General features: G+C 47.6%; 1 pseudogene; it reads left to right on the top strand.

The window, feature by feature from the left end:
• The first annotated feature begins 1,516 nt into the window (after positions 1 to 1,516).
• LOC119281868 lies at positions 1,517 to 16,050 on the top strand (annotated as a pseudogene).
• The last annotated feature ends 3,087 nt before the right edge of the window (positions 16,051 to 19,137 follow it).

Here is a 19,137-nt window from a genome sequence, read left to right as displayed (position 1 = left end):
GTGATCGCTACAACAGAGCCTTCAGCAAGAGCCTGGTTATTCTTTATGATGGAGACATTGGACCGTGAAAAACTAATACGGTTGATAGTCATAATGTGGGCGATTTGGTATGCTCGAAGACAGCTTATCCACGAGGGGATACATCAGAGCCCATACGAGACACACAGGTTCGTGCTCAGCTTTATAGCTGATTTGGATCAGCTCGCGCCGGTGAAAGAGTCACAAAAAAGCACAAACCAGCCACATGCCAGGCAGAGTTTTAGATGGATTCCACCGAGAGAGGAATGTGTGAAGATCAACGTAGATGCTGGGGTTTCAGAAGGAACGAATGTGGGAACAGCAGCAGCGTTATGTCGCGACAGGGACGGAAATTACCTGGGTTCTTCCATGCTAGTATTTGAAGGGCTAACGGATCCAACGACGCTGGAAGCAATCGCATGCAGGGAAGGCATGGCGCTGGCTCAGGACCTGGGAGTGAACCATCTACAGATAGCTTCGGACTGCAAACAGGTTATAAATCACATTCATCAAAGAGCTGGAGGAGATCATGGCAGTATTGTCAGAGAAATTTTACAAACTTCTACTTTATTTGCCGCTTGTAATATTCTTTTTGAACCTCGGGAGTCTAATTTTGAGGCTCATAGACTAGCTAGGTTTGGCATTTCGCTCCCTGCTGGGAGGCATTTGTGGTTGGGCATCCAGCATGACCCGACTGTAATCCCTATGAACATCTTAGTCGATCAATAAAGTCCCGACGGGGTTTTGTCTCAAAAAAAAGCTCTTAAAGCGTGATTTCTCTCTCTCTCAAAAAAAAGAAGCTCTTAGCGTGATGTTTCTAGCTAGCCGCTTAAATTCAGAGGAGGGCATAGTTTGGCGCTGCATGTGAGAATGATTTTGTGAAGCTAGCCGCTGAAAATGCTCGCTGGTTTCAAAGCCTTCATGTTAATTTGGTTATCGTCTTTTAGTGTGTTGGTACCTTTGTAACTAGCGTAGCACTAGGCCCTTTCTTGGCTAGTTTTGGACAGATTGAAGCATCCTGATGTGGTGATATATATTAGTGGCACGATGATTAGGCTTGATAGGCTGGAGCATCCTGGTGTGACTTCTAGATCAGTGAGGTAATGTTGGTTTGATGCCTTGTAAACAACTCCATTTTCGTAATGAAAATCGGGCGGTGTGGCCCCTTCGATCAAAAAAAAGCGTGATGTTTCGTCAGGGAAAAAAAATGGAGCGTGATGTGAACGTGATAGGACAACGCGTACACTGTCTGGACTTATCGTGTTATCCTCTGCGTTCTGCAAGGTAGTAGTAGGTACTAGTGCGTTCTATGGTCGTGGCGTGCGTGCAGTAGGCAAATACGACCGGACACTCTGCTCTACTGGTGGAGCATGCGTCTCAGCCAGATAGGCCACACACACACGGTCTATGTTACGTCTGGAGCGAGGGCACTCTCCCTACGTACGGACATTGTCTTACACGAGGATATATCGCCGCTCCACTCGTATCAGAACACGTGCACACACGCACATAGAGTGATCTAGCCAGAAAGAGATGGCGGCCGGCGGCATGAGCAGGGAGGCGAGGTGGAGCCTGGCCGGCGCGACGGCGCTCGTCACCGGCGGCAGCAAAGGGATCGGGTACGCAATTTTATAATCTTCTTACGTACAACATGCTATACTCGTGTGCTTATCTGCATGGCGGTATCGATCTATGGAATCGCAGCCACGCGATCGTGGAGGAGCTGGCGGGGCACGGGGCGCGGGTGCACACGTGCGCCCGGAGCGCGGCGGAGCTGGAGGAGTGCCGCCGCCGGTGGGAGGCCAAGGGGCTCCTGGTTACCGTCTCCGTCTGCGACGTCTCCCTGCGCGCCAGCAGGGAGCAGCTCGTGGAGACGGTCAAGTAAGTCTTCGACGGCAAGCTCGACATACTGATGACTACTCACTTCATCTCAGCGTCAAAAGACGTCTTATATTATGGGACAAAGGAGTAATAATTTTGAACTTAGTTGTCTTCCTGAAATCTCCAGAGTTCGTCGGTTCAGATTGAGATCACGCCCGCCGTCCAAAGACTGCAAATTGGCTCTAAAATTCCACCCAATCCAAAGAGGTTCATATGGGTTTACAGGGCTGACCACTCCTACTGTATATATGCAGGTGAACAACGCGGCGCAGGCTCTTGCCAAGGCGGTTGTGGAGTGCACATCGGAGGAGTACACGAACCTCATGGCGACCAACCTAGAGTCGTGCTTCCACCTGAGCCAGCTCACGCACCCCTTGCTCCTCAGGGACTCCATCGCCGGAGGAGGTAGCATTGTCAACCTATCCTCTCTTGGGGGCACGCTTGGGTTCCCATGCTACACACTTTACGGTATCAAAGAAGGTAATATGTGCTATTCCCTCCAGTTTTCCTATTTCTGAAAGTAGTACTATTATTCAGTTTTGCTAGAACTCATCTAGATGACATATAACTTGGTCTCATTCACCTTTTATAGCCACTGGATGTGATGATATAAGATGCGTGTATGCCGGCGTGGGTTGTATATGTTCTTTTTTTCAAAGTGAATGGGACCAAATTATATCTCATCTGGATAAGTTCTAGGTACTCCCACTGAAAATATCGAGATGGTTGACTAGAGGGGGGGGGGGTGAATAGGCAACTAACAATTTTTAGCTTTTCTTTACCAAATTAAACTTTGCATCAAAGTAGGTTGTCTAGATATGCAACTAGATGAACAAACTATATGATGCGACAACAACAAGTACACGAGCAAGTAAGGGAAACAACACAAGTAAGCTTGCAAAAGTAAAGGCGCGAGATAACCAAGAGTGGAGCCGATGGAGACGAGAATGTGTTACCGAAGTTCCATCCTTTTGAGGGGAAGTACGTCTCCGTTAGAGCGGTGTGGAGGCACAATGCTCCCCAAGAAGCCACTAGGGCCACTGTATTCTCCTCACGCCCTCACACAATGCGAGATGCCGTGATTCCACTATTGGTGCCCTTGAAGGCGGCGACCAAACCTTTATAAACAAGGTTGGGGCAATCTCCACAACAATTGGAGGCTCCCAACAACACCACGAAGCTTCACCACAATGGAGTATGGCTTCGAGGTGACCTCAACCGTCTAGGGTGCTCAAACACCCAAGAGTAACAAGATCCGCTAGGGATAAGTGGGGGAATCAAATCTCTCTTGGTGGAAGTGTAGATCAGGGCCTTGTCACCCAATCCCGAGCAAATCAACAAGTTTGATTGGCTAGGGAGAGAGATCGGGCGAAAATGGAGCTTGGAGCAACAATGGAGCTTAGAGGTGGAAGAGGTGGTCAACTAGAGGTAGAAGACGCCCCTTTTATAGTCGTGGAAGAAATCCAACCGTTATCCACTTAGACCAGCCTGCGACACGCGGTACTACCGCTCCAGGGGCGCGGTACTACCGCGAGGCCTCCACGGTACTACCGCGGCAGCTGCAGAGACTATACCATAGGCAGAACTACCGCGAGTGCGGTACTACCGTACCCACACGCGGTACTACCGCGAGGCAGGTAAGACTAAGTCTGGAATCGGCACGGATGAATAAAAATACATCTGTGCCTACTTTCGCTGTCAAAGAGACGATGCAAACATCCGTCATGGTACTACCGTCCACGGGGCGCGGTACTACCGTGTGGGTGCGGATGTAAAAAATTACATCTGCCCCTACTACCGTGAAGCCACGGCACTAGGCCAGGGAACCACGGTACAACAGCTCGGAGGGAGCGGTACTACCGTGGGCACCAGCGGTACTACCGCCCTAGACGTGCGGTACTGCCGTGTGGGCACGGATGTAAAAAATTACATCTGCGCCTACTACCGCGATGCAGCGGTACTTGGCCTAGAAGCCACGGTACTACGACTCCGAGGGAGCGGTACTACCGCAAGCTTAGCAACAGTAGTCCAGACATTCACATAGAGGATAGACGGGGAATGCTCCAAGGTGCAGGGAAAAGGAGGAGACAGTGAAGAAAACGTGTACGTGATGATTCCTCCCGAACCTTTCCGACGCGGACCCCCTATTAATAGTACGACTCTCCTACGACTCAAATCCACCAAAAAGAAACGTAGAACAACACCGTCTTCAATAGTCTCGAGGGGCACCGAATCGTCTCGTGCCTAGTGATGAAGCGTATGAGAAACTCAAGGCACACAATTAGTCCGCAAATGCATTGTCATCAATCACCAAAACACCTAAGGGATAAATATGCCCTTACAATCTCCCCCTTTTTGGTGGATTGATGACAGTACGGGATTTGCGCATAGATGAGATAATATTGAGCAAAGGCAAACCCCTCCTCTCCAAAATATAGACGGGCTCCCCCTAGATGTGTGCAATCTAGATGGATGCTTTGGACTGCATAGCACACAAACTAGGATCAACGCTCCCCCTATATTTTATAGACAAAGGCAAGATAACTAACATCTAAACAGAGCATAGCACAAAGGTAGCACAATATATCACAATATATCACAAGCTCCCTAAGATAGATAGAGTGCATATGTCTTACACCATATGAAGTAAAGCAACCCAAAGCAACTGAAACGAGGTTCAAACGAGGTTCAAACGAGAAAGCAGCAAACACACCGAACAAGAACGAACACGAACGACACACGACTCGCAAATCCCTACACTCTCTCCCCCTTTGGCTCCGAGACGCCAAAAAGGCAGAGAGGACACCTACACACAAGTGGTGACTCAAGCAGGGAACTCATCCCAACGCCCGTCGTCAGACTCCTCAGTGGCAGGGATGGACTCCTCGACGTCCTCCTCAGAATCAGTCCATCTATAGCCTTGCTTCTCCATCCACTCGGCCTCTGGAGTGATGCAATCCTCAGAACCACCAGACACTTCCTTGCCATACAGCTGCAAGATCTTCTTGTCCCGGCGGCGACTCTCCTTAGATGCCACGTAAGTCCTGTACTGCCCCTTGGCTTGCATGCAGAAAAGAGTCTTCATCTTGTCCTTCAGCTTCTTGGCCCACAAGGGCATAGAGGGACTCTGGGAAGACCGAGCAGAACGGCCCTCAGCAACATCCTCGGCGTCGGCATCCTCCTCATCAACAATAGCCCTAGCAGCAGTCGCCTCAGCACGAGTAGTAGTGTTGGCCCATTTGGTCTTGACACGGAGACAAATGGGATCATGGCGAATCCAGTCAGGAGCAAGGAACTCTTCACCAAGGAACATCTTCTCCCAAGTCTTCGAGATCAGCAGAAACAGATAGGGCCCATAGATAGGCACTTTGCGGTTGAACACCGCAATCCGAAGCTCACACCACATGATGTGTGAGACATCAAGTGGCTGAGTCTGAGAAATACGAGCCTCCTCGCATATGAGCATCATATCCACCATATAGGCATGAACCTTGTCCTTGTCACCAATGCGAGGGAACAAGGAGTTGCAGAAGATGTGATACATGATATCCAGAAAAGAGTTGAGCACCAACCCCGTCTTGCCATTGGCAAGCGCCTTCTCAACATAGTATGGCGCAAGCTTGTCCTTGTTGGCAGACTCAACATTTGCATGGGGGCGAACACCCACGGGAGTGTTGAGCCCGTCATCAGGAACCTAGAGCAAATCCATGAACTCCTTCCAGGTAGCAGTCAGCTTACGGCCATTGGTCATCCAGGTCATCCTCCGCTCCTCATCAGGGTGAAAGTATACTGAGGCAAAGAACTGACAGATAAGCTCAGGGTCATAGTCAAGGTGAAAGGATATCACATGCTCAATACCAAACTGCTCCACCAAGTCCAGAGCTTCTCCAAAGTACTCACGAAACTTGTCCTTCCTCATGTGATGCATTTCAATCCATTTCACATCCACGTAGGTATTCAGCTTGTTCTTGATGACATCCAAATAAATGAGAGTCTGTTGCTTGTTCCAAAACAGCTCACAACCTCTGACAGAAGAACGAGGGTTCACATACGGGTGGAGTTGCCTGAGACGGACATACTCAGATTGGGATATCTCGTCCATCCCCTTAGCGGGCTCCTTGTTCTTGCTAGCGGATGTCTTGACATTGCGCTTGGGGGCAGTGGAGCCCTCTCGTGCTTCACCTGGGTTGCGCAGACGCTTGGAGCTAGTGTCACGACTGGGATTGGAACCGCGAGAGCCACCACCTGAGACACACACGCAAAACACCCACGAAACGCAAAGAGGATCAATGCAAAGACCACAACAAATCACAAGAAACACATAGAAAGTATACATCAAAGTTGCCATGAGATAGATGTGAGCTAGGTAGTACTGCCAGAGCCTGCGGTACTAAAATTTTAGTACCGCTCCGGTAGTACCGTGCGAGGTCATGGTAGTACCATGGTGGGAGCGGTAGTAAAGTTTTAGTGCCGCAGTGAGCGCGGTAGTACCGCGCCAGACGGGCGGTAGTACCGGACAAGCGGTAGTACCGCGCCAGTCGAGCGGTAGTACCGCGCCGCGTCAGATCCGAACGACAGTTCGAATCTGAAAAGAACCGCGAAACCACGGCGGCGCTACGGTGATCAAATCTAGCACATGACAAAAATACAAGTATAATTCCTACGCAAGGCTACTCTCCTTCATCCTACTCTTGCATAGATTTAGCCTAAGAGTCTCTAGAACACACAAGTCTCCCCCAAAAACCTAGAGGCAAAGAACACGACAAAAACGAAAAGGGGTTGGGGAAAGACCTTGGTCCATAGCAAGAGAATGTGGTGGGGAACGATCCCACCGGACGGAATCACGGGAGGGCAGCCGGAGGCGGAGATCCGGCGACGAACGTCGGCTCCATTCTTGAGCGTGGGAGAGAGAGAGAGATGATGTGGGGGGAACTGCGAATGGGTATGGGGGAGTTAGAACTCCCCCTGCCCGTCCTTATCCCCACGCGTCCAAGATGCCGCAGTAGTACCACATATCATCGCGGTAGTACCGCTCGAGCGGAAGTACCGCACCAAAGCGGTAGTACCGCTCACCCAGGCGGCAGTAAAAAATTACTGCCGCGTGGGGGCGGTAGTACCGTGCTCCCCATGCGGTAGTACCGTGGTTGGCTGCGGTAGTACCGTAGCTGGCCGCGGTAGTATCGTGAGCTCAAGACAAAGCAGGTTTGAACACGAGAAGAAGGTCTTTGCAAGGAAACTTTTCACACAAAGGTCACTAGAAGAACATGCTCAATTCAAAGGCAGAAAGACAACAAGAAACCACCAGCGACACAACCTCTCATAAGGAGAGGGCGGTGGCCGGAGCCACCTATGTTTGAGTTAGATGGTATGGCACCACGAAGAATTATCCTTGGGCCCATGACCAAAACTCGTCTTTGAAGCACAAGTACCATCAAAAATGGCTAATGTGAAAGAGTTGATATATTTAAGCATAATGGAGGGAGGGAAAGTTCATTGAGAGAACAACACTCCCCCTATGTTCATGCCTACACCTAAACTAGACAACAAATTGAGTGTGGTGGGGGGTGCAAGGGTTCAAGTCACATTGCTCGAATCAATGATATTTAGCTCATGCATTAACTCGCGAAATCTTGCTTCATCCAAGGGCTTCGTGAAGATATCTGCAAGGTTATCATGAGTGTTGACATACTTGAGCTCGATCTCCCCTTGCCTAATGTGATCCCGGATGAAGTGTTGCACCGGGTTGAGAGAAATCTTGATGGCACTTTCATTATCACACCAAAGAGGCACTTTGTCACAAATGACACCGTACTCCTTCAAAGTTTGCCTCATCCATAAGAGTTGTGCACAACAACTACCAGCCACCACATATTCCGCTTCGGTGTACGAGAGAGACACAGAACTTTGCTTCTTGGAAGACCAACTCACCAAAGAGCAACCAAGAAATTGGCACCCTCCGGAGGTGGACTTCCTATCCACTTTGTCTCCCACCCAATCGGAATCCGTATATCCTTCAAGCTTGAAGTTTGCCCCTCTTGGGTACCATAAGCCAAAGTTTGGGGTATGAGCCAAATATCGAAAGATTCGCTTGACCGCCACATAGTGACTTTCCTTTGGTGCGGCTTGAAACCGTGCACACATTCCCACACTCAACATGATATCCGGTCTAGATGCACAAAGGTAAAGCAAGGAACCAATCATGGAGAGATATACCTTTTGATCCACCGCTTTACCATTGGGATCAATGTCAAGTTGGCACTTGGTAGGCATTGGAGTAGAAGCCGGCTTGACATCACTTAGCTTGAATCTTTTTAGCATGTCTTGAGTATATTTGGCTTGGTTGATGAAGGTTCCTTCTCTTCTTTGTTTGATATCAAAACCAAGGAAGAACTTCAACTCTCCCATCGAAGACATCTTGAACTTGGAGGTCATGAGAGCAGCAAATTCCTCATTGAAAGCTTTGTTAGGGGAACCAAAGATAATATCATCAACATATAATTGGCATACAAACAACTCACCTTTGACCTTCTTAGTAAAAAGAGTGGGATCGATTTGCCCTACTTCAAATCCACGATCTTGTAGCAACTCGGTAAGGTGGTCATACCACGCACGTGGGGCTTGTTTAAGGCCATAGAGTGCCTTATCGAGTCGATACACATGATCCGGGAAGTAGGGATCCTCGAACCCGGGGGGTTGCTTGACATAGACCAACTCATTAATAGGACCATTAAGAAAAGCACTTTTCACATCCATTTGTTGCAACTTAAAGTTGTGATGGGAAGCATAAGCAATCAACAAACGAATGGATTCAAGGCGAGCAACAGGAGCAAAGGTTTCACCGTAGTCGATACCCTCGACTTGGGAGTAGCCTTGTGCTACCAATCTTGCCTTGTTGCGAATGATGTTCCCATGAGCATCTTTCTTGTTCTTGAAAATCCACTTGGTTCCAATGACGTTGTGGTTCCCCGATGGCCTTGGCACCAATCTCCACACCTTGTTGTACTCGAAGTTGTTGAGTTCTTCATGCATAGCATTGAGCCAATCCGAGTCTTCAAGCGCCTCATAGACCTTTTGGGGTTCAACACAAGAGACAAACGCGTGATGTTCACAATAGTTTGCTAATTGTCTACGAGTGCTTACCCCCTTTCTTAGGCTTCCAACCACATTCTCCATGAGATGGCCTTTGGTGGTGAGTTTGGAAGTGATCTTCGCGGCACGACGCTCTAATTCCTCCTCGGATGTGGAAGGAGGAGGGTTGACTTGATCATCTTGGGCACTGTCTTGAGCTTGTTCTTGATCTTGAGCTTGCTCATGATCTTGAACTTGCTCAAGTGGGAGAACTTGACCTTGGGCATCATTTGGAGGTTCACCATCATCTTGATATATATCTTGCCCTTGGTCGTGTTCACGAGGTTGAGGGCCTTCACTTTGTTCTTCGGAAGCGTATGGGTCTTGAGGAGGTGATGGCTCCACTTGAGTGGAGCATTGTCCTTCTCCTTCGGCCACAAGGGGTTCCTCAATGGGTAGAATATGACCAATACCCATTCTTCTTATGGCCTGGGGAGGAATTTCATCACCTACATCACAAGTACCACTTTGCTCCACTTGGGAGCCGTTATTTTCGTCAAACTCCATGTTACACATCTCCTCAATGAGCCCGGTGGACTTTTTGAGAACACGGTAAGCATGGGAGTTTGTAGCATAGCCAACAAATATGCCCTCATAGGCTCTAGCCTCAAATTTAGACAAACGAACACCTTTCTTGAGAATGAAACACTTACACCTGAACACCCGGAAGTACTTGAGATTGGGCTTGTTGCCGGTGAGTATCTCATAGGGAGTCTTGTTCAAGCCTTTGGGAGATAGAGCCGATTGGATGCATGACATGTGGTGTTGATGGCTTCAGCGCAAAAGTTGTATGGAGACTTGAACTCTGCCATCATGGTCCTTGCCGCATCCATCAACATCCGGTTCTTCCTCTCCGCAACACCATTTTGTTGAGGGGTATATGGTGCAGCATATTGATGCTTGATCCCCTCATCACTAAGAAACTTATCCAAGGTGTAGTTCTTGAACTCGGTGCCGTTGTCACTTCTTATTGTCAAGATCTTTGCATTATGTTGACGTTGAGCTTCATTTGCAAAGTCGATGACGGTTTGTTGACTCTCACTCTTCCTCTTGAAGAAGTATACCCAAGTGTATCTTGAATAGTCATCCACAATCACCAAGCAATACTTTCTACCTCCAAGACTATCAAATGATGGGGGCCCAAAGAGATCCATGTGAAGGAGCTCCAAGGGTCTCTTCGAGTAGATGATGGTCGTGGGAGGGTGAGCCTTCTCATGAAGCTTTCCTTCAATACAAGCACTGTAAGCACGGTCTTTGGCAAAACTAACATTTGTTAGTCCATGGACATGGTCCCCCTTGAGAAGACTTTGCAAAGATCTCATATTGACGTGGGCTAAATGGCGATGCCAAAGCCATCCCACGTCAACTTTAGCCATTAGGCATGTCGCGGTCTTAGTGGGTCGCTCCGAAAAGTTTATCACATAGAGACCGTTCTCGACATGCCCAACAAAGGCTACTTTAAGAGTCTTGCTCCACAAGAGGGCCACAGTATCAATGTCAAAGAAAGTGGCAAAGCCCATGAGTGCAAGTTGACGAACGGAAAGTAAATTGTATGCAAGGGACTCAACAAGCATGACTTTCTCGATCGTTAGATCATGAGAAATGACAACCTTGCCAATATCCTATACCTTAGAATGCGAGGCATCACCCCACTCGACATTGGTGGGCATAGATGGAATCTTTTGCACGTCCACCACCAAGTCCTTGCTTCCGGTCATATGATTTGTTGCTCCACTATCGAGCAACCATGATCCTCCACCGGAAGCAAACACCTACAAGAGATCAATGCTTGGTTTTAGGTACCCATTTAGTAATGGGTCCTTTGATGTTAGTAACAAGGGTCTTAGGAACCCAAATAGACCATTCAATGTACTCATAAGGAGAACCAACAAATTTAGCATAAACATGTCCATCACTAGCACGGCACAACACATATGACGGGTTAAAGTCGCCGGCTTTGTTGGAGGATATGGTTTTGCCCTTTTGGACATCAACTCCCTTCACTTTTTTCTTTTTCTCCTTAGGAGCACCCTCTCCCTCTCTCACAAAAGTTTGCTTGAGAGGAGGAGGACGTTTGGTCTTGTTGTTCTTCTTCTTACTCTTGGACTTGGGTGGAAACCCTATTCCCTTCTTGGCCACAACTTCCTTTCGATTGCTCAAAAGGTCATTGAGGCTCTTCTCACCTTGAATGCAAGTCACAAGCCCTTTCTCAAGTTGATCCTTCAACTTGGCATTCTCCTCCACAAGATGCACATGCTCACAACACGGGTTAGTAGCACATGCATTATCAATTAATACCATATGAGGGAAGGTGGCCTTTTCCTTGGTTAGCTTAACTTGGAGTTGAGCATGAGACTCCTTGAGGTTAGCGTGAGCACCCTTCAAGACCTTGTGGGCCTTGTCAAGTATCTCAAACTCCTCTTTGAGTCTAGCATGATCAACCCCAAGATTAGCCTTCTCGGAAGTTAGCACACGAGACACGACAAGAGCATGATCAAGATCTTTCTTTAACTTAGCATGGTCATTGTTGTATGACTCCTCAAAAGTCAAATGATGCACACGCTCTTCCTCAAGAGCATTAGAGAGATCCGATATCTCATCGGCATAGTCACGACTATGACCTTCCATCTTAGAGATGGTTTCTTCGTGAGCCTCGATCATGTCATTGGCCTCACCAAGTTGTTCCAAGATAGCAACAAAATTCTTCTTGGATTTGCCCTTGAGCTTACTCATAAAAGACTCAAATTCATTCACTTCCTCATTAGACCCATCATGTTCATCAATGCAATCCTCCAAGGAGGGATTAGTAATGATGGTGGTTTTGATGTTGGGGGTTACCTTGTTGGAAGCTTTAGCCATGAGGCACTTGGCGGTGATGTTCTCGTTGGGTGAATCAAAGAGAGACACCCGGGGAGTAGTAGCAATGGCAACGGACGCCATGGCCATCGCTTCTCCATTTTCATCATCATCGTCATCCTCATGGTATTCTTCTTGAACCACCAACCCACGAGTAGGAGTCTTCTTGGCGAAGTTGTTTTTGTTGGGGAAGGACTTGGCTTTGTCTTTTCGGATGAACTTGCCACCATTGTCTTCCCGCTTCTCGTAAGGACAATCCGCAACGAAATGGCTCACATTGCCACAGTTGAAGCAAGTTCTAACTCGTTGCTTGCCCTTGACGCCACTTGAGTTGTTCTTGTTGAAGTTGGGTCTTGTATTCTTCTTGCTCCAAAATTGTCTTGAAGCAAGGGCCATGTGATCATGATAATCATATTTGGTGTCTTCGGGGTTGCTCTCCTCATCTTCCTCATCTTCCTCTTCTTCCTCTTCTTCCACACTAACCTTGGCCTTCAAAGCAAGGTTGGGCTTCTTTGCCCTTTGAGAACGGAGCACCGCATTGTCAGCGGTCTTGTCCAAGATGCTCATTGCGACGAACTCATCCAACACTTCACTTGAGGTCATGGTGTGGAAGTCCGGTCTTTGACGAATGACGGAGGACATGGCCTTGTTGTAGGGCATCATGGCCTTGAGGAACTTGCGCTTGATCCAATTGTCATCCGTGTCCTTGCTCCCATGATCTCGGAGTGAGACTGCGAGTTTCTTCACTCTTCGAAAGAGCTCACGAGGTTCTTCATCTTCTTTCATTGCAAACTCATCGGCTTCATCTTGTACCACTTCATAGTTGGAGTGTTGAATGCTCGCACTTCCTCGATAGAGAGACACAACGCATTGCCATGCGTCTTTAGCCATGGCATGAGGTCGAAGATGAGGGAGATCTTCGGGAAGGATTGCATCTTGGATGATGAAGAGAGCATTCTCATTGAATTGATTATCCACCACTTCTCTCGGGGTGAAGTTGCTTCGGTCATGTGGATAGAAACCTTCTTCAATGATTCTCCAAAGGTTAGTATTCACATGATTTAAATGATGCTTGAAGCGATACACCCAAAAATCAAAATCCTCATTTCACAATCTTAGGAGGAGGACCGGCATGATTTAAATGAGTAGAGGGAATCGGTCCTCCATAAATTGGAGGTTCCACATGGGCAAATATGCTGGTGCCATTTCTACCACTAGTAGAAGGACTCTTTTCACTGTTAGCTTCCCCCTTGTCGGAGGTAGCATCCGTCACCTTGTTAGTGGGATCACCCACTTTCATCGGCGAGGTGGACAGTTTGACTCCTTCAAGAAATTTAGTAAGCATGCTTTCAACCTTGGTCATCATGGAGTCTTTCAATGTGTCTAGAGCCACATTGAGTTCCTCACGAGAGACCGAGGTTCCCCCATCGGCCGTAGACGAGATAGGATTCACACCGGAGTGCTCCTCCGCACCGTCTGTGGTGTCAACCATACTCTTCGGACGGCAAAGTCCTTAATAAAGAGACGAGGCTCTGATACAAATTGAAAGGATCGATATGGTTGACTAGAGGGGGGGGGGGTGAATAGGCAACTAACAATTTTTAGCTTTTCTTTACCAAATTAAACTTTGCATCAAAGTAGGTTGTCTAGATATGCAACTAGATGAACAACCTATATGATGCGACAACAACAAGTACACGAGCAAGTAAGGGAAACAACACAAGTAAGCTTGCAAAAGTAAAGATGCGAGATAACCAAGAGTGGAGCCGGTGGAGACAAGGATGTGTTACCGAAGTTCCTTCCTTTTGAGGGGAAGTACGTCTACGTTAGAGCGGTGTGGAGGCACAATGCTCCCCAAGAAGCCACTAGGGCCACCGTATTCTCCTCACGCCCTCACACAATGCGAGATGTCGTGATTCCACTATTGGTGCCCTTGAAGGCGGCGACCGAACCTTTACAAACAAGGTTGGGGCAATCTCCACAACAATTGGAGGCTCCCAACAACACCACAAAACTTCACCACAATGGAGTATGGCTTCAAGGTGACCTCAACCGTCTAGGGTGCTCAAACACCCAAGAGTAACAAGATCCGCTAGGGATAAGTGGGGAGAATCAAATCTCTCTTGGTGGAAGTGTAGATCGGGGCCTTGCCACCCAATCCCGAGCAAATCAACAAGTTTGATTGGCTAGGGAGATAGATCGGGCGAAAATGGAGCTTGGAGCAACAATGGAGCTTAAAGGTGGAAGAGGTGGTCAACTAGAGGTAGAAGACGCCCCTTTTATAGTCGTGGAAGAAATCCAACCGTTATCCACTTAGACCAGCCTGCGACACGCGGTACTACCGCTCCAGGGGTGCGATACTACCGCGAGGCCACGCGGTACTACCGTGGAGGACCACGGTACTACCACGGCAGCTGCAGAGACTATACCATAAGCAGAACTGCCGCGAGTGCGGTACTACCATACCCACGCGCGGTACTACCGCGAGGCAGGTAAGACTAAGTCTGGAATCGGCATGGATGAATAAAAATACATCCGTGCCTACTTCCGCTATCAAAGAGACGATGCAAACATCCTTCACGGTACTACCGTCCACGGGGCGCGGTACTACCGTGTGGGTGCGGATGTAAAAAATTACATCCGCCCCTACTACCGTGAAGCCACGGCACTAGGCCAGGGAACCACGGTACAACAGCTCGGAGGGAGCGGTACTACCATGGGCACCAGCGGTACTACCGCCCTAGACGTGCGGTACTACCGTGTGGGCACGGATGTAAAAAATTACATCCGCGCCTACTACCGCGATGCAGCGGTACTTGGCCTAACAGCCACGATACTACGACTCCGAGGGAGCGGTACTACCGCAAGCTCAGCAACAGTAGTCCAGACATTCACATAGAGGATAGACGGGGAATGCTCCAAGGTGCAGGGGAAAGGAGGAGACAGTGAAGAAAACGTGTACGTGATGATTCCTCCCGAACCTTTCCGACGCGGACCCCCTCTTAATAGTACGGCTCTCCTACGACTCAAATCCACCAAAAAGAAATGTAGAACAACGCCGTCTTCAATAGTCTCGAGGGGCACCGAATCGTCTCGTGCCTAGTGACAAAGCGTCTGAGAAACTCAAGGCACACGATTAGTCCGCAAATGCATTGTCATCAATCACCAAAACACATAAGGGATAAATATGCCCTTACACCCACTATTATTATCTCGATAAATATTCAGAGGGAGGGATACTTAAAAATTACACCGTCCATCCATGTTAAAAATGAAACTTTGAAATAATGACAGTTTAAAAAAACAGTCGTTAAGATCATGTCAATGTCCAAAACAGCGGCCATGTTTTCATTTAATATATTTGTAAGGTCCAAAAAATGAATGTTGTATTTCTCGATACAAATTCAAACGCATGATTTTAGGTGTTCAATCTCAATATTTCTAGATATCAATAGTCAAGTGATTATTTTGAAAATTTGACTCTTTCCATGCCTCAACCGACGTTGTTTTTTCGAGACGATTGTACTATGACATTTTAACCATCCAATCTAACTATTTGTGACAATACTCAAAGATGCTCTAATTGAAGGTACTCGTGGCCATAGCCACAACTCGATCCAAATTTTAACTTAGGCATAAAACCGACATGTCTTTTTTGCCTCTAATTTACCGCCTGACACGCAGAAGGAATCAACCAGCTTACAAGGAATCTTGCTACTGAGTGGGCCCAGAACAAGATTCGGGTGAATTGCGTTGCCCCGGGCGTGACCAAGAGTGACATGTTAAACAGTGTAGACACCGACTGAGTCTTTATTAAAATTACATTAAAGAAAATACACAAGCAGAACTATTTAACCTAATTTGTTATGACTTTTTTACCGGAGATTAGAGAGAACGAGTTGGCAGAATCCTACTACACAACTCTTTAGTATCGTTTTTTCTAAGAAACAAATCATTTGGAGAACTGATCATTTGTGAGTGGAACAGCTCGCACCGGACATTTTAGAGAAGGAGTTGGCGAGGATTCCGATGCGGCAAGCAGGCGAGCCAGAGGACGTGGCTGCAATGGTGTCGTTCCTCTGCATGCCAGCGGCATCCTTCATCACTGGCCAGGTCATCACCGTCGATGATGGTCGAACAATTAGTGCTTAGTTAATTAAGAGTACCTCACTGATAAACTCGTCTGCATGTCAATCAATTAATAAAGTAGCAGGTGGGCACTCCCTCCATCTCATAATTATGGGACGGAGGAAGTAATTATAGCAAGGATATGAGTGTTGTTCACTAAGATGACTTATGCACCTAGACGCAGTAAAATTATTTTGCTACATTGTTGATTTGTTGTTAGTTTTCTTTTGTATTTCTAAAGTAGATTTGCCTATTCAACTAGCCAAGCAAGCGTGGCCCATGATGCATGATCTTGGATGTTCGCATTGCCGTTACTGTGCTTTGTGTGGTTTTGTTGTACAAGTTATAAAGATGCGTATATTTTGGAACCAAACCGATATAGAGCACCCTATAGTGGTGATATTCATCCCATGGAGTGAAGCATCTCAACTATTGATCTTTGGTATAATATATATAATTAAATTTTTTTCCCTAAACTTAAAAGGTAATTATCCATGGTACAATCGAACAACTATTGGATCTTAACAAGGGTATTCGATTTTGCCCCGAATACGCACCTACATATATACAGTTCACATAATTAATATACTGTTAAACCGTAAAGAGGCATATAATCAAGGACAAATCTTTGAATTGTCATGCCAAAAAAAAATCTCGATGGGGAAACCTTGAACGTTGTAGAAGGGTGAACTATGTTCCTTGCCACAAGACCATCCAATGCAGAAAAGCTTCCTATGCCCTTACTGTGGGAGCACCCAGTGGCCCAAAAGGTATATTTAAATTATTACTACCACCATGCTAAAGAATTACGCGCAACAACAAAAAATAAAATATCTATTGGTTTCATCTGATTCAAAGCCCCCAACCCCAACGCTCAAACCAACAACCAGATCCGGACATATAGGTGGTCGCGAGCATCCCAGGCCGGCAGGGAAGACTGAGGAATGAGGGAGAGGACCGTCATCTTCAGATCAGGTCAAAGGGCCAACCTAGGATCGAGCTCTGCGCTCTACGTCATCATGCCGCCCAACGGCCATATATGACGCACACCAGCATTCCACGCCAGTCCCCATCATGGGGAAGGAGGCGCGTGCCCCAACATGACCGTTGCCACAGATCCAAGCGCTCCACGTGAGGACCACCACCACCATGCGGCCATCACAACTCCATCGTGTCATTGTCTTGGGCATGCACGCAGCTGCCAAGGCACCCCGCGCGAGCACCGTTGGTCGTCGCATCCGGCGGTACTCGCTACCTGCCAGGAAGGACGAAGCCCCCCCGCCACCAACCACCGCGAGGGGCTTTACCCAGGTGACACTGACCGGCGGTGGCCAGAGAGAAGAGGAAAGGAAGGGAGAAGAGGCAAAGTGACTAAGTTGCCACCTGAGTCGCCAGCGGGGGACGACATGGGGGCCTAGGGTTTCCCTTGTGTATGACGTGACGTACTACCCTAGATCAAGGTACACAAAAGATTGAATATATCACATGCAAATAAAGCACATGTTGCTATTATGTGCAAAAGTTGTCTACCTACTTACTTACATGCCTCAATTTCTACCCATGGAAGACAACTACAATAACAAACTCAGAGAGTAAGCATGTGTTGCACCTTGTATACTTATCTAGAAGGCAAAAGGACAACATCGACTAGAGCTCATCTTCTATGTAGCAACATCCTTAAGATGATCGTTCGACCCACTCGATGCTTTTTTGTGGGGTAAAGGGATTGTATTGATTAAATAATAGTCACATTACAATCCTGTAGGATGAGGTCTAATATTTCATCAAGCCGTGATCCTAACCAAACTACTGTTCGTTCCTCTAGACGACCAAAACAAGCAAGCAGGTCGCTCGCTTGGTTCATTTCCGGGGATATTTTGTTGACAACGAAATGCCTCCCTTGCTTCACGAGATGCTTCACGTGCTCAACTAGATGACCCAGCTGTGAGCTATATCGAGATTGATTATTAATCATCTTAGCAACCTCCATGGAATCTGTTTCAACAAGGACATCCTACTGACTCCACTCCATTGCAAGGGACATGCCTTCCATACAGGCACCTAGTTCCGCCTCAGGTGGTGATCCGCAGCTGCTAAGAAACTGGCAGGAAGAGAAAACAATTCGTCCTTGTTCATCACGGAGAATCATACCTGCCCCTCCCACACCTGTACTCTCACTGTATGACCCATCAATATTCAGCTTCAGCATGCCAGCAGGTGATCTCTCCCAACTATTGGTTGTAGCATGTGTCCTATGCGAAACTACACTGTGGCCGATCCATCCACTACACCTTTTCCTCTGATAATTTGCTCACTAGTCTGGTTCTTGATCTGCAATAAACTCGCCAGGTAACTGCATAAGAAACCTCGGGATCCTTCGATAGATGGAAAAGGCTTGTCATGAGTAAGCTCATTATGTCCATGCCATACTCTCCAGAGTATCATTAGGATACGAGCACAGTCCTAGTCAGTGCGTAGGAGTAGGAGCTCCAGGATCCACTCGGTTTGTAGACGCTCCATAATCGCATGTGAGGGAAGGTCCCAGACGTCACGCATGGCATGCCATAAAGCCCGAGCCGTTGGGCAACGATAAAGAGCGTGCTTTACATCCTCATGTTCCTGCCCACAGATTGTGCACACTTCGGTGATCGGGATATGATGATTTTTCTTGTTCTCCTCTGTTGCTAATGAATTAGTGATTACACGCCATGCAAAGGTACGGACTTTGGGAGGAACGACAAACTCCACAGCTTCTTCCAAATCTCATGATCACCATTCGGCCTAGTACTTGTGGCTGGCACATTACCAGCATGCTCTGTCAAGCTGAGGCCAAGCTTATAAGCACTCTTAACAGAGAAGATACCATTTTTTTCCGGCTACCAGGCAAGAAAGTCCGGTTCACGTCGTGGTGAGGTTCATATGGATAAAATGGCCCTAGCATCAATCGGTAGAAAGTTAGCCCACACAACAGCTACATCCCATGTACCTTGTTCATCAAGCAAGCTCGAAACTCTGATGACTCTGGACCGGCCTTGAGCGCTAATCGGCTTGAGCGAGGACGAGCATGGTATCCATTTGTCACGCCAGATGAGGACTGATTCACCATTACCAATGCTCCATATCATG

Source organism: Triticum dicoccoides, chromosome 3B (assembly GCF_002162155.2).
Source record: "Triticum dicoccoides isolate Atlit2015 ecotype Zavitan chromosome 3B, WEW_v2.0, whole genome shotgun sequence".
Taxonomy (NCBI): Eukaryota; Viridiplantae; Streptophyta; class Magnoliopsida; order Poales; family Poaceae; genus Triticum; species Triticum dicoccoides.
Note: the sequence above shows the minus strand (reverse complement) of the source record. Positions and strands in the feature narration are given on the sequence as shown.